A 16,980-nucleotide genomic window follows, 5' to 3' on the forward strand; every position below is an offset into this window, starting at 1 on the left:
GCACCCAGCTAAAATAGTCTAATACCATAAAAGAAAGGAAGAATGGCTCTTGAGTGCAATCAGCAGTCTCTGCCAGAGCCAGCAACAGTTTCCTGTGAATTAAGTATAATGGGTTTGACTTTCAGTTGTCGTCTTTTATTCCCAAGCAGCACCTGTCTTATATATAGTGCTTGTGTTCCATCAGAACAGTTTCCAATTCAACTTTTTTTCTGATCTTTATCATAGATCACGATAGTTAACAAAAATACTTTGTCTCTAATAAGGGCAAATTAGTCCATTCTCACACTGTTTATAAAGACATAGTCAAGACTGAGTAATTTATAAAGGAAAGAAGTTTAATTGACTCACAGTTCCAAGGGGCTGGGGAGGCCTCAGGAAACTTACAATCATGGCGGATGGGGAAGCAAATACGTCCTTCTTCACATGGCAGCAGCAAGGAGAAGTGTAGGGAACTGCCCTTTATAAAACCATCAAATCTCGTGAGATTTATTCACTATCACTAGAACAGCACAGGAAAAACCTACTCCCATGATTTAATTACCTCCCACTGAGTCTCTCCCACAACACATGGGGATTATGAGAGCTACAATTCAAGATGAGATTTAGGTGGGGACACAGCCAAACGGTATCAAAAGGTTTTCAATAACAAACAGAACAAGGATAAAATCAAAATGATGGAATACTTTCTCCTAATACTTTCACAGCACATATTCCTTGAACAGATTAATAGTAAACACATAAATAATTTAATGCAATTGTAAAGCAGAATATCTGCTAGCATGCATGCATATACAATTAGAGTTTTTTTTAGGTCTAAACAAATGGGAACTTGGCAGTTCTTATACCAAGGACATCCAAGGGGGGCTGCTGGCTTCCAGCACCAGTTGCCTAAGAGCCCACATTTGGGGAACATGATTAAGGCTACACATCAGAGTTTTTGTTTATTGCAAACAACAGAAATGGACTCTGGCTAGCTCAAAGGGAAAAAGAAGGGAATTTATCACAATGATATGAGGGTTGCTCATAGAAAAAGAAAAGTAAGCAAAAGGACTAGGTGTCAGGAAGGACAGAAGTCATGGCAAGGTAGCCCTGGGAAAAGACCCTTGGAACAGCCCTGCCATTGTGAATCCGCCTTTGACATGTTCTGTCCTCATCACTGTGCTCTAAGATCTTCAGCCTCCTAGGAGGAGACTCTGAAGGTTGATGTTATGGGCTAAATTGTATCCTCCCCAGTTTCTACGTTAATGTCCTAACACCCAGAACCTCAGAATGTGACTATATGTGGAGATCGGGTCTTTAAAGGAGTAATTAAGTTAAAATTAAGTCATTCGGGTGGTCCCTAATCCTACCAGTATTCTTATGAGAAGAGAAAATTTGGACACAGAGACACACAGCAGGAGAAGGCCAGGTCAATGTGAATCCAAATGGCCATCTGCAAGCCAAGGAGAGAGGCCACACAAGAAACCAACCTTGCTGACACCTTGATCTCAGACTTCCAGACTCCAGAACTGTGAGAAGACAGATTCCGATTGTTTAAACCACCCTGTCTGTGGTACTTTGCTACCCTAACAAACAAATAAGCTTGGCTTATCTTTTTACTTAAGACCGCATGCAATGAAGCAGAGGTAATCTACTAAAAGAAAGCAGAAAGAAGGAGAAAATGTGTCCAAAATAGAAAACATGATACATCTCTCAGAATAGTTGAAGCTTGTGCATTTAGAAGAGAGATTAAGTTTATTCCATATTACTCCAAAAAAAGAAATTAGTGACATTGGAAGTTCTGAGAAAATACATAATGGTCTAAATAGAATAAAAAGCTGCCCCATAACTATAATGGAATGAATTACCTTATAATTGTCTTAAAGCAACTGCTATCCTTATTATAGCTAGCATTTACTGAGTGCAACTATGTGCCAAGAACTGTATAGGGCACTTTTCTGCATTATGTTATTTAATATGCCAATGGCCTCATGAATAAGTGAGCATTATTATCCCCATTTGAAAATAATGAAACTAAAATTAGTAAACAGTAAAAGTAATGGCAAAAGCCGCAGTTACTTTTGCACCAACCTATCACAAAAGCCAGATTTTGAACCCAGGACTATTTGAATTTGGAGCTAGAATTCTTATCCTAGTAGCAGTCTTCAACTGTTGAATTCTGGAGGTATTGTACTCTTCTTTGTTTCAGCCCTGGTTAGTAGATTCTTAGGGGAAGCAGAGGCTGGGATTTCTAAAGAGCAGTGGTCAATGAGAAGCTTTGGAAGGTGAAGAGGTTGTCAAACTATGTGCTGCACTGTTTGTATAAGATAATGCTGAGAATGGTCACAAGACATTTAGCTTGAATATATTTCTACCCATGTTGGAAGAAAAGGCCTCGTACCATAGAAGTGACTCAGTGCTATTTTTTTGATAACAAGCCTGCTTTTTGAGGTCAGATTGAAATATTTAGAACTATCTCCTATATAATGGAATCGTTCATCTTATAATAGCATCTGCCAGCCCAGGCTGTGCATTAGAACACCTGGGAAAGCTGTTAAACAATATATAAGTCTGGGCCTCATTCCCAGAGGCGGTAATTCAGTTGGTCTACGATGGGGCGTAGGCACGAATATTTTTAGAACAATCCCCCAGTGCTTCTAATATGCAACTAGGGTTGAGAAGCACTGCTTAAGAACTATACAATCAAACTGCACTTCAAACTAATAATGAAACTCCATTTTTCTATAAGAAATCTACCTGATTTGTTTTTCAGCCAGAAAAGCATCAAACTCTGCCTCTGGTTTTTATCCATCCAGGTCTGATAGTATCAATAAGTCCACCTTGTCAAACAACATGGGTGTGAAACTTTTTCCCATTCACTATCAATGGAGCAGCAGTTTCCTGGTATCATTGCAAAAATGATGAAATGATGGCTATGCCTTTTTGTTCTAGTTACTATATGTTCATATTCTGTTTAATTAAAAAAATGATGTACATGACGGGAAGTTGCCTAGAAGTGGGAATTTAGTTAATGTATCCTTATCTATTGACACAATAACGCTGTGTAACAAACCGCAAACCCTAACCGGCAGTGTTTATTGCTCACGTGTCTGAAGTATGTTGAGGATTGGCTTGGTGGCTCTGCTAATCTTGGCAGCTCTGCTAATCTTGGCTGGACTAGTTTGCTCAAGTGGGAGTCAGCTAGCCATTTTCTGATCCAGGTAATGACTGGTAGGACTAGGCATGACTGGGGTGACTTGACTCTGCCTGCATTTCTCACATCCTCCAGCAGGCAAGCCCAGAGATGTTCTCATGTGATGGCAGAGGTGCCAGAGAGCAAGACACATATGAAAACCCTTTTCAAGACTTTGCTTATGACAGGTCAGTTAGAATCCCATTAGCCAAAGCAAATCACCTGGCTGAGCCCAGTGTTAATGGATGGCAGTCACTCCACCCACTTGCAGTGGGAGGGCAAAAGGTGTGAACACGGGGAGGGGGAAAGAACTGGAGCCATCATTTAAATTCAAGAACTGTTGAGAAAACACTATAACATCAAACCCTGAAATAGAGTAGAGGGACTAAAGAAAGAGGGTAATATGGTGAAATAAATAGCTGGAAAGATAAAATTTTTAAACAGAAATAGGAGACCAATGGTGTGACATTGTCAACTTTTAATTGGCTAGATGCCAGAGAATATGAGGGGAGGAATTGGCCTCCTACTTTTTAGTATTGCTCTTTACCTAAAAGGTAATTGTTAAAGCCTGTGGAGTGTGGACAAATTATAAGCTATTCAAGGAAACGGGAATAAAAACATGTGAATATATTTTCCATAAATGTGTTTATATATATATATGTGTGTGTGTGTGTGTGTACATATATACATATACACACACACATATATATGTGCACATATATATATATAAACATATTTATGGAAAAGTACTCTTTAATGTGGAAAAAAATGAGAGCTAAACATTAAAAAAAATGTACTTTGTAAGTTCTTATTATCTCAGCTACTCCAAATTTTAGACTTCTACTACAGATTTCTATTTTTCTGTGTCTTATATGTGGAAGTGGTTACTAATAAATCTTTTGTTTCTGTAATTTGATCCAAAGAAAAAATAATTTTAATATTTACATAGAAATCCATCTTCTGTATTCTCAAACCTCCAAATAAGGCAATCATTTCACTAAATATCCCGCAGCCGGTTCAAAGTATTTTTGCAAAGTTAAAAAACTACATCTTGGCCGGGCGCGGTGGCTCAAGCCTGTAATCCCAGCACTTTGGGAGGCCGAGACGGGCGGATCACGAGGTCAGGAGATCGAGACCATCCTGGCTAGCACGGTGAAACCCCGTCTCTACTAAAAAATACAAAAAACTAGCCGGGCGAGGTGGCGGGCGCCTGTAGTCCCAGCTACTCGGGAGGCTGAGGCAGGAGAATGGCGTAAACCCCGGAGGCGGAGCTTGCAGTGAGCTGAGATCCGGCCACTGCACTCCCGCCTGGGCGACAGAGCGAGACTCCGTCTCAAAAAAAAAAAAAAAAAAAACAAAAAAAAAACACTACATCTTGTTACTCAGATCAAGAGCTGGGTATATACACACATATATATATGCATATATGTGTATATATATGTGATATTGGAACATCAATATATTTTTTAAACAAGAACATTTTGTGCTTCAAGGAAACTTAGAGGTTACCTTATTTAGCCCTCAATTTATAGAACTGAAAAAGAATCCTCAAATAAGTTGAAATGATTGTCCCAAAATCATGCAGCAATTCAACCACCATGATGATAATATCTAGTACTTACGTAGTTTACAAAGCATTTTTATATTCATAATGTCTATTAGTTTTAACAACTGTGTTCAATTATGTAGTACAGTCTTCATTACCTTTATTTTTTAGATGAGTAAACCAAGGTATACAGATATTAAGTAACGTATCCACAGGCACTAAGCTGTAAGACACATAACAGTGTCTTATTCTACCTCTATAATGTCAAAGTATCCCAGCTGGAAACTGACATTAAAACTACAATGAGATGCCACTATGCACCCATCAGAATCAGAATATCTGAACTCAGAAAGACTGACCCTACCAAGTGTTGGCGAGGATGTGGAGGAGATGGAGCTCTTGTACCCTGCTGGTGGGGTGTGGCGTGGCAGAGCCACTTTAGAAAAGTTTGGCAGTTTCTTTAAATATCAAGCATACACCCACCATATGACCCAGTCATGTCACTCCCAGGGATTTACCAAAGAGAACAGAAAGTGTATATTCATACAAAGACTTGTACACAAATGTTCCTAGCGACATTTTTGCAATGGCCCTAACCTGGAAATGCAGCAATTTAGATGACTCTCAATATGGTTACACTGATTGAAAGGATCTAGATGAAGAAGAGTACATATTTTGTGATTTCATTTATTTAAAATTCTAGAAAATGAAAACTAATCTTTAGAGATAAAAAGCAGATGGAGTTGTGGGAAGGCAGCAAGGGTCTCCAAGGATTACAAAGGACCAAGAGGAAACTTGGGACTGATGAAAATGTTCATTATTTTGATTGTAGTGATGTTTTCACATCACACATATGTATATACATGTCAAAATTTATCAAAGTGTACACTTTAAATCATCCAACATATTATATATTTCAATATGTTCGTGTACCTTGATAAAACTGTTGAAAATAAAAAGTGGCCCAGCTAAAGTCAAGATTCTGAAAAAATCTGCTTAATTATATGCAAACTTGCTAAGATCACACGAATACAAGTGTCTTTCCACTTTTTTTAATTGAAATAAACCCTAGCAATCAAAATTTACATAGAGTCTCTTAAAAATGCGAATAGCATTGTGACACTTCTGTGCCTTTTAAGGCAATTGCAAAGATTTTATGCTCTTTTTAACCCGCAGTGCTATTAATTCTAACAATAAGAAGTTATTAATGATCCTATGCTTGGTTAATTTATTTAATAAAAGAAAGTTTGGATCAGCAAGGGACATTTACCCCATGCTGTTGGGTATGCAAATGAATCTTTTGGGGACACAATTTGGCATAGTTGTTTCAAGGACTTTAAAATCATCCTTTTCTTTACTCCTATTCTTCAGTCGGGTAATTACACATCTGGCAGTTTAACCTAAGAAAATGATCTCAAAGCAAAAAAAAAAAAAAAGCCTTTTGCAAAAATTGTTCCTCCCAGCATTATTTATAATAGCCAAAAATGGAAATAAATTTAATGTCTAAAAATAGGGAAGGGTTCTTAAATAAATCATGTTACATTCGTTTAATGGACCATTTATAGCAATTAAATAAATAATTTGTAACAGGTTCTAGAGAATCACTGAAGACACTCCCAGAAAGAGTGAAACAAAATTGTAAAATATCCCTCCCTTTAACACTAAAGAAATGAGCAAAAATAGGTAAAAAGAGAAGGAACAAAACCCCAGCACCCAGAAAGAAGACCAACTTCTTATAATAGTATTTGAAAAGAAGCATCAGGGTGAGAGAAAAACCAAAAAGTCGTTTGGATTAGCTCCTAACTCTTCATCCCCAAGCAGTGGAGATGAGATGGAGAAAGGTGAGCAGATGAAATCCTAAGGAGTTTTTTGTTGTTTTAAGGTAGTCTCACTCTGTCACCCAGGCTGGAGTGCAATGGAGTGATCATAGTTCACTGCAGCCTTGACCTCCCAGGCTCAAACCATTCTCCTGCTTCAGCCTCTGGAGGACTAGCTGGGACTACAATTGCAGTCTACTGCACCGAGCTAATTTACTTTTTTTTTTTTCTTTTTTTTTTTTGTAGAGACAGAATCTCACTATGTTGCCCAGGCTCCTAAGCAGTTTCAATAATCCTACTCAGCTTGGGGAGAGGCAAATAGGGATAGAGAAGGAGAGGATGGAGAAAGAAAAGCAGCAAACTCCTGCAAAAAGAGTCTCTTGCACTCAGGTTGGTGCTCACTAGTGAAGAGAGAGCATTGCCATGGCTTGTCGCTCTGGACTAGGAGAAGACATGGAGGGGACTGTAAGCAGTCAATAGTGAGGCACAGAAAACTAGCTCAGCCATAAACAACACTTTGCCAGGACAGAAAGCAAAGAAGAGAGAAAAAGAAGGCGAGACCGTTTGCAGGAGTAGAAGGATAGAGCGGTGGGGCCAAGGGAAATCTCTGCCACTTCCTGCCCTCCTGCCCCACTCCATTCCCATAAAAGACCATCTGGAGCAAAACCCGTGTAATTTTTCCCTTTTAAACCCCTGAGTTGAGGCTGGGTGAGGTGGCTCATGCCTGTAATCCCAACAGGCAGGAGGTGGAGGTGGGAGGATGACTCGAGGTCAATAATTTGAGACCGCTCCACACAAAATTTTTTTAAAATTTAGCCTGGCATGATGGCATATTCCTGTAGTCCCAGCTACTCAGGAGGCTGAGGCAGGAGGATTGCTTAATCCTAGGAGTTGGGGCTGCATTAAGCTATGACCATGCCACTGCACTCCAACCTGGACAACAGAGTGAGAACTTATCTCTAAAAAATAAATAAACCCTGAGATATTACAGCATTATTCATAATAGCCAAAATGTGTATGAACAACTCAAATGCCCATTAACTGGTGGGTGAATAAGCAAAATGTGGTATATTCACACAATGGAATATTATTTGAAATAAAGAGGTGAAATGCTGATACATGCTACACGTGGGTGAAACTTGAAAACATCATGCTAAGTGAGAAAAAAAAAAAGCCCATCACAAAAGGTCACATCCTGTATGATTCCATTTATATGAAATATCCTGAATAGGCAAATCCATAGAGAGAAAGTAGATTAGAGATTCTTGGGACCTGGAGGAGAGAAGACAATAGGAGGAACTGCTAACGGCTAGAGTTTCTTTTGGGGATGATGAAAATGTTCTAAAATTAGGTAGTGGTGGCCAGGCCCAGTGGCTCATGCTGGTAACCCCAGCACTTTGGGAGGCCAAGGCATATGATCACTTGATTGAGGTCAGGAGTTTGAGACCAGCCTGGCCAACATGGTGAAACCCTATCTCTATTAAAAATACAAAAATTAGCTGGGTGTGGTGGCAGGTACCTGTAATCCCAGCCCCTAGGCTGGGGCACGAGAATCACCTGAACTCAGGAGGTGGAGGTTGCAGTGAGCCAAGATCACACCACTGTACTCCAGCCTGGGAGACAGAGTGAGACTCATCTCAAATAATAATAATAATAATAATTAGTGGTAACGCTTGCACAACATTGTGAATATAGGGAAAAAAACCCACTGAATTATACACTTTAAAAAGATGACCTAGGTCATATGTAAATTATATCACAATAAAACTGTTATTTAAAAAGAAGAGGGAGAAGCGTCTGAAGGATTGCTGGGATTGCTGGCACGAGTGACGGGAGTGACTCTTAGCTGAAGTGCTACATCCTGAATTGAGGAAAGGATTTGAAGCTTGAGGAAACTACCTAAGGGAATAAGAAAGGCCACTGCTTAGATGGAATTAACCCCATCACAGGGCTTTACATTAAATTATAGAAGAAAGATCAGAACTCATTCACCAAATCCGACTAACCTGGTACTTCCTGAGCACTCCCTTGCCATCCAGAGCCTTGGGCTTCCAAATAGAGCCAAAACGGCAGGCCCAGCCCTCCACATTGTGAGGTCTCAGATAAGTAAGAAGGGGCCCAAGATGGCATACCAACATTGAGATGAAAGAGAAAGCCTTATTAGAGCTGCCTGTGGTAAAGGAATAGCATCGCAACCATAGAAATACCCTACAGCAAAGAAAGTAATAGAAAGGATTATATAAAGATAACATGTGAGCCATCCTTGGTTATAAAATACACAATACCAATACAGAAGAAAACTCTGTATAAAATAAGACTATGTGCTATAAAGAACATGCAAAGGACATAATCAGGAAAAATACCAATATTTTAGAACCATGGAAATTATGATTCCAAAAATGACAGTACATTATAAATATGCAACAACACTAAAAGAGGTTCCTAGTTTAGTGCTAAGTGGAAAGATATGCAAACATATATACTATAGGATTACAGATATATATTTAATAGAACTATAAGGAAATTCCTGAGCCTGATAAAACTAATTGTTTTAGCCATGTGTAGTGGAGTTCACCTGTAATCCCAGCTACTCAGGAAGCTGAGGTTGGGACATTCCTTGAGCCCAGGAGTTTGGGATCAGCCTGGGTGACATAACAAGACCTCGTCTATAAAATAAAATAAAATTAAAATAAAATAAAATAAAATAAATCAAATTGTATTGAGGTGATTGGCCAATGCATCTTTTTTTTCCTTCTTTTCAGGTTTGTACATTTTACAAGTTTTCTATAAAATGCATGTATTACTTTTGTAATGAAAACCATAATAAAACATATATTTTTTAAAATAATGGTTTCTAAGTGCCACTGTTGTGGGACATGCTTGTGCACAGGTAAAGTTCTATGTGGTCAGTGTGCAGCAGCAAGCGATTTTCAGTCTAAATGGCAGACTGAATAAAACTATGTGTGGATTTATTACCCTTTCTCCCCAAATCTCATTGAAATTCCAAAACAGATACGAATCCATAACAGTGCTACAAACCAACAAAGAATAGCATCAAGAAACCAAATACTGCGAACAATTTCTGTAGGACACAAAGCAAACACGATTGGATTTACGGGAAAACCAGAGCCCAGCCTTCCTAACTCCAATCACATATAGCAGAGGACCACCAGAAAACCAAGTTACCATCTTCCCATCAAGAACTGTAGGCTACAGTCAGCAGGGCCATGGATCCAACATAAGCCACACACTATTGAATGCATACCTGATTAGAATGTTGCAGAAGTACTAGGCTAGTATCATACAGAAATGGTGGCATTTTTCACCAGAATGAAGCCTAAAAAACAGTTCTCTAAATAAAGCAGAAGGACGAAAACTGTGAGTTCCTTGTGGAGCCAAAGGCTAAAAATGGTTATTGGGGGAAAAAAGTAGTGGAAGAAAATTCCATACTTAAGAAAGACAAATTTTTCAGATAAAAAGATACCCACTAGCCAAAAAAAGCTGAGCAAAAATAACAAAAACATAGAGCAAGAGAGACAGTTAGGCATAGCCCGAAAAAGAAGAGAAACTACCCAAAATATCTCGCAAGGCTCATATAGCCTTGAAGCCAAAACCGGACAAGTACAATAGAAGACTAAAGAAGAAACTAGTCCCACCCTGGAACATAGATGCAAAATCAAATCAGCAATGTATAAAATACTCATACTGAATGACATTAAAGTGTATGTCCCATTAATAATAAGGTGTTTCAATGTTAGAAAAAAAAACCTAATTATGTGATCAAACACCTTAAAATATTAAAGTAGAAAAACACTTATTTCTATCATTGAGAAAATTTTGGGGAAATTCAAATGTGCATAATTAAAAATAAATAAACCTAGAAAATTAGGAATGGAAGATAGAAAAAACAATGAGTGTCTCCTCATCAGTCAACTTCACTTCTTCCTAAAAGAACCCCACCATTATTCACTCTCCTCTGATGGCAATTGTGGTGGTTCTGAAACATGTCCACAAATTGTTTACCACTTCTCTGTTCAAGAGGTGGATTGCATGCTTGATCAAAGAGGACGACCTTCCCTGATAGAAGAGGTCCTTTCTTTGGTCAAGGGTGTATGAGTAGCTGCACTCCCCTGCTAGAATCTCCAGACAAGCTCTCGAGAAGCAAAGCCTTCTAGTGACTCAATTCTGATGAATCAAGTGGAAGTGACAGTCATGAAAGGCAGTGCAGCCCCCTCCTGGATCTCTTTTGTAGTGCTTTCCTTAGGGGAAGTTAGTTGCTATGTTATGAGCAGCCCTATGGAGAGGCTCACATGGCAAGGAACTGAAGACTGCAGCCAACAGTCAAGGAATTGTGGCCCCCAGCCAAAAGCCAGCAAAGAACTGAGGCTCCCCCAACCAGTAGGCAGCAAAAAGCTGAGGCTTCTGGCCAATAGGCAGCAAGGAACTGAGGCCCCCAGCCAACAGACAGCAAAGAACTGAGGCACTCAACCAATAGGCAGCAAAGAACTGAGGCTCCCAGTCAACAGCCAACAAAGAACTGAGGCCCCCAGCCAATAGGCAGCAAGGAACTGAGGCCTCCAACAAATAGTCAGCAAAGGACTAAAGACCCTGGCCAACAGTTATCAAGGAACTTAGGCACCCAACCAACAGGCAGCAAAGAACTGAGGCCCCCAGCCAATAGACAGCAAGGAACTGAGGCCCCCAGCCAATAGCCAGCAAAGAATTGAAGACCCCAACCAACAGCAAAGAACTGAAGAGCCCAGCCAATGGTCAGCAAAGAGCTGAATCTCCCAGCCAATAAGTAGCAAGAAACTGTGGTCCCCCAACCAGCAGGCAGCAAAGAACTAAGACACCCAACCAATAGGTAGCAAAGAACTGTAGCCCCCAGCCAATAGACAGCAAAGAACTGTGGCCCTCGGCGGGGCGCAGTGGTTCAAGCCTGTAATCCCAGCACTTTGGGAGGCCGAGACAGGCGGATCACGAGGTCAGGAGATCGAGACCATCCTGGCTAACATGGTGAAACCCCGTCTCTACTAAAAAATACAAAAAAACTAGCCGGGCGAGGTGGTGGGTGCCTGTAGTCCCAGCTACTCGGGAGGCTGAGACAGGAGAATGGCAGGAACCTGGGGGGCGGAGCTTGCAGTGAGCTGAGATCTGGCCACTGCACTCCAGCCTGGGGCGACAGAGCCAGACTCCATCTCAAAAAAAAAAAAAAAAAAGAACTGTGGCCCTCAACCAACAGGTAGCAAAGAACTGAGCCCCTCAGCCAACAGCCAGCAAGGAATTGAGATCCCTGGCCAACAGCCATGCTGGTGAACCATTTCGGAAGCAGATCCTCCAGCCCCAGTCAAGCCTTCAGATGACAGCCACCCCATCTGATACCTTTACTGCAACCTCATCAAAGATCTGGAGCAACAACTAAGCAAATAATCAATTCCTGGATTCCAACTGTCACAAACTGAGTGAAGTAATAAAAGTTTGTTGCTCTAAGCCATTAAATTTGGAGATATGCGAGTAATTTGTTGTGTCACAATAGATAACTAAAACAGTCTGTTGGGAAAGGCTAGACTTCTCAGCCCTGAGGATTAATCTATTTACTTATTTATTTAAGCTGACAAGTAAAAATTGTACAAATGTATTGGGTACAGCATGTATTTTATTTTATTTTATGTTATTTTATTTTATTTTATTTTATTTTATTTATTTTTGGGGAACACAGTTACACTCTGTTTTCCAGACTGGAGTGCCGTGGTGCAATCTTGGCTCACTGCAACCTCTGCCTTCCAGGTTCAAGCCATTCTTGTGCCTCAGCCTCCCGAGTAGCTGGGAATACAGGTGCGTGACACCACACTTGGCTAATTTTTAAATTATTAGTAGAGATGGGGTTTCGCCATGTTGGCCAGACTGGTCTTGAACTGCTGCCTCAAGTGATCCACGCAGCTTGGCCTCCCAAAGTGCTGGGATTACAGGTTGCAGCCACTGCACCCGACCAACATGTTGTTTTAAAATCTGTATTCATTATGGAACAGTTAAATTGAGCTAATTAGCATATGTGTTACCTCATATACTTATCTTTTTTGTGGTGAGAGCACTTAAAATCTACTCTCTTAGCAATTTTCCAGAATACAATACATTGTTATTAACTATAGTCACCAGCACTTTGGTCCCAGCACTTTGGGAGGCCAAGCTGGGTGGATCACTTAAGGCAGCAGTTCAAGACCTGTCTGGCCAACATGACGAAATCCCATATCTACTAATTATAAAACAATTAGCCAAGTGTGGTGTCATCCAGCTGTATTCTCAGCTACTCGGGAGGCTGAGGCACAAGAGTGGCTTGAACCCGGAAGGCAGAGGTTGCAGTGAACCAAGATTGCACACCCGCGCTCCAGTCTGGAAAACAGAGTGTAATGTTGTATAATAGATCTCTTGAATTTACTCTTCCTATCTACCTAAGGGAAAATCCTCACTGAAGCATGTTAATTATGGCAATCTCATTGCTTAAGACAGTTTTGGACAGCAAAACATTAGTGTAAATATGCTTCTGAGGGTTGGAAAGATTTCCTCACTTTGAAAAAGTCACGAATATTCTCATTTCTGCCTCCAAAAGCTGTTGTCTGAATAAGACACCGGCAACTGTGACAGCAACTTCAAAATCATGACAAATGGCAGAAATATCTAAATGGAACTGGAGAGGGAAAAGATGAAGAACCTAAGCCCTTGATGAATCTGCGAGGCACTGAGTTACCTCGCCCTGGAATTCCCTGAAACTCTGACATTCTCAAGAAAGGTTTTTTAAAATGCCTTTAATGTTTAAGCTCCTTTTAATTGGGCTTTCTGTAGCTTGCAGGTGAGAGCATTCTCAGGGATTCAAAAAGAAAACTCTTGTATTGTCTCCTCATGCTGCCGTAATAAAATCCCATACACTGGGTGGTTTTGTATTTACCTCTGTGTAGTTTGAAATCTCTCAGTGAGAAAGTTTTATTTTATATAAAATACATCTGTTAAAATGATGGATAAAGAACAATTTTCCTGATTTCAAAATAGAAAGAGTCTAATATAGCCACCCAAAATGAAATGACTAACGATAAGGATATGTGCAGTGGTCTACATAAGACATACCTATATCTAATTTTCATGTTAATTTCAGATGGATGTATCAGTAATAGGTCGCATTTTGTCAGATATACATAAGTTATTATAATCACTTCACATCTTAGTTTAGAGAAAACAAAATGTCAAAGTCAATGCAAAAGATGTGAGACGTGCTTTGAAGGTTTTGAGAGCATTTTGACATTTCATTTAATTAATAAACTCAGATATTTCACAACATGGGCAAAAATAAGTGTTTATATCCATTTTGTTCATGTCAGTTTGTTTCAGACATCTTAGACACTAAACATGGCTTTTAAAGAAAGTCTACTGCAAGAACTTCACCAAGACGGATACCCCAACTCCTTCTAAAAATTGTGGCTATTTCCCTTTTCTCTGTCTCTATCCCATGATGTGCAGGATCAGATTAGTACTCCCAGAAAAGGAGTAAGAGGAAAGTAAAACTAGGAAAAGACAAAAATGAATTTGCCTCACCTATGGTTGTAAAAAGAGTAGCCAATCAGTTAATCAATAACAATAATATCTATATGCATCTCAATTTTGATGAAAAATCTGTGACTTTTATTGATGCTAATTTGATTTGTTGTAAGTGCTGTTTTCCTCATAATGTTCCAGAGCAAAACATGCTCTTACTAAACAGCTGCTCTCTTTGCATGGCCCCCCACCCAAGGCTATCAATGTCCGAGAAGCCTGGACACAGGCTGTCTCTGTTGAGAGAACCCCAAAAACTACAGTGACCCTCCCAGGCGACTGAGACTGAGTCTACAAGGGCCAGCCCAGTGGCCTGAACCATCTTGCTTTTATTCCTCAAAGAGACCCATATCCATGGGGTAACTGTCCTTCTCTGACTCAAAACTTCTGCCAGAGCAATGTGTTTCAGTGTGTCCTACGAAAGAGGGGAGTACTTTTACCCACAAAATGGGTCCGTCAATTTAACAGGTGGGCATCTTTTGAGATATTTCAGAAATCAAGCGGGAGTTTTCCGAAGCAAGGAAATTTGGTACCGGTGGCCAAGGGAGAAGATTTAACTTCTTTTTCTTATTAGTTTTTCCTTCTTTTATTTTTATTATTATGCTTCTCCCACAACATTCCTTGAGGAAGTCATGCTCATAAAAGGCACATTCTGGTTACCTACTGGTCTCTGTGAGAGCAAATGGTGTAGTCACGACAGATCCACCTAGACAGACAGGAAAGGGTCGAGGTCTCTGCAACATTTAAGGTCTCTGATCACCAAAAAGAGTCAATGATTGAAGCAATGGAAAGCCTTCATCCTGCCCGGATGGATGACGGGATTCCGAATGGCAGGCCTTATGGACGGTTTGTGAAAACTATCCCAGGGAGCTTATGAGTTTCTTCCAGGTTTAAAGGGCCTGTTAACACTGAGCCACATGAAAAAATAATACTCCGGAGGGTTTTTCCCTCCTCTCCGTGATGTGATTAACATCTGAAACTACTCAAATTATGCTCCAATGAGGAAAACTTAAACAAGAAAAAGCTCCCTTGAACATTAAAAGAATCCACTTGTTTTGTAATCTGCACTTTTATTCCCAGAAGCCCTTTCATTCCAAGTCTAATTCTGCTGGATCTTCAAGTCCTGCATACTTTGATGTTAGTATCAATCTTATTGGTGGACAGTCACAAGTTTTTGAAGTATTTTGAAAGCAGTTTCCTGTTAATAGCACAGACACATGAGCTTTGCGTGTCAATCCTTTGATGGGGAAAATATCTGACTGGATTTGGACACTCACAGTTTTGCTTATAGTTATTCTGCCAGGTTTCATCATTGGAATTTGGCAGTTTACCTTCTTTCTATCTTTCGTTTCTTTTTCTTTCATTTAAAAAATTTTTTTCTCTATCTTTTGATCTCTGTATGCTTATATAGAATTTTAATTTAATTATCACCTAGAAAAAAGAGAAGCTACTTAAAATTAATTTTCAAAGACAGCCAGGCATATAGTAGAAAAATCTTCATGTTGAAGTCAGGCAAGTCAAGTCAGATCCTATGGCTTAAAGGAGCCACCAACCTCTTGGAGTTGCCTCAGTTTACTCATCCCTAAAATGGGGTTAACTGGGACTATTTAAAGCAGAATTTCTAAAACGTTATTCATATATGGAAACTTTAAGGAAAAAAAGATGCCTAGAGTGTTGATTCAAAGTGTTTTCTGATTTAATGTTGCTGAGCTATTACATAAATCTAGGTATAAGTTCTTTATGCTTATTTTAACTTCTTATACCAATTATATTCGTTGATTACTATGGAAATAATGCTGCATAACTGACAACCCCAGAAATCTTGGTAAATTACAAATACAAATATTTGTGTTTTCTATTCACAGTAGGGTTTGGCCGATCTCAGCTGGGCCAGGTGAGGATTAGCACCAGGTTGCAGGTAGATTCAGTTCTGCTTCCTCTGTTTTCATCGCAGGATCAGAGGCTACGTGAGGCATGGCTGTTTTGTTTTGTTTTGTTTTTGATGACGTATCACAAGACCGCAGGGGCCGTGTCAAATTATGAATACACATTTAGAGTCTCTTCCTGTGTCACATTAGCTGATATTCCAGCCAAGTCCAGCCTTAATGGGTCAGGGAAGTATAGTCTGCTTACTCTGGGAGAGGTACTGCAAAGACCCATGGCAAAGATCATGGAAGTATAAATCCATAACAGGGAGGAAGGGAAGGACTGGCAGCAATGATTCAATCCACAATTTTTCTTAGATTATCATTTTTCACGGCTGGGCATGGTGGCTCATGCCTGTAATCCCAGCACTTTGGGAGGCTAAGGTGGGGTGAATCACCCGAAGTCAGGAGTTCGAGACCAGACTGACTAACATGGCAAAACCCCATTTCTACTAAAAATACAAAAATTAGCCAGGTATGGTGGTGTACGCCTGTAATCCCAGCTACTCCAGAGGCTGAGGCAGGAGAATGGCTTGACCCTGGGAAGCGGAGGTTGCAGTGACCAAGACTGGGCCACTGCACTCCAGCCTGGATGACAGAGCAAGACTCTGTCTCAGAAAAAAAAAAAAAAAAAAAAAAGATTGTACTTATTCACTTTGCTCCCATATGTGACGTGCTCCCCCTCCCCTCAAGACACACCACAAGCCTTAACCAATCATGGCATGGGGCTCAAAGTTCAAAATCTTGAACACTGAGATGTGGCTCTTCTTTATTCAGATATTCACAAACTAAAAAGACAAGGCATCTGTCAGCCTATATTCCCAACATACAATGGTGAAACAGGGTTGAGAAATAGCAGTAAATGCCCTTCTTTTAAAAGGGGAAGACTGAGAAGATATATAGTGATTACTGGGCCATAGGAATTCTGAAATCCTACTA

This window comes from Papio anubis, chromosome 11, assembly GCF_008728515.1.
Source record: "Papio anubis isolate 15944 chromosome 11, Panubis1.0, whole genome shotgun sequence".
In the NCBI taxonomy this organism is placed as follows: domain Eukaryota; kingdom Metazoa; phylum Chordata; class Mammalia; order Primates; family Cercopithecidae; genus Papio; species Papio anubis.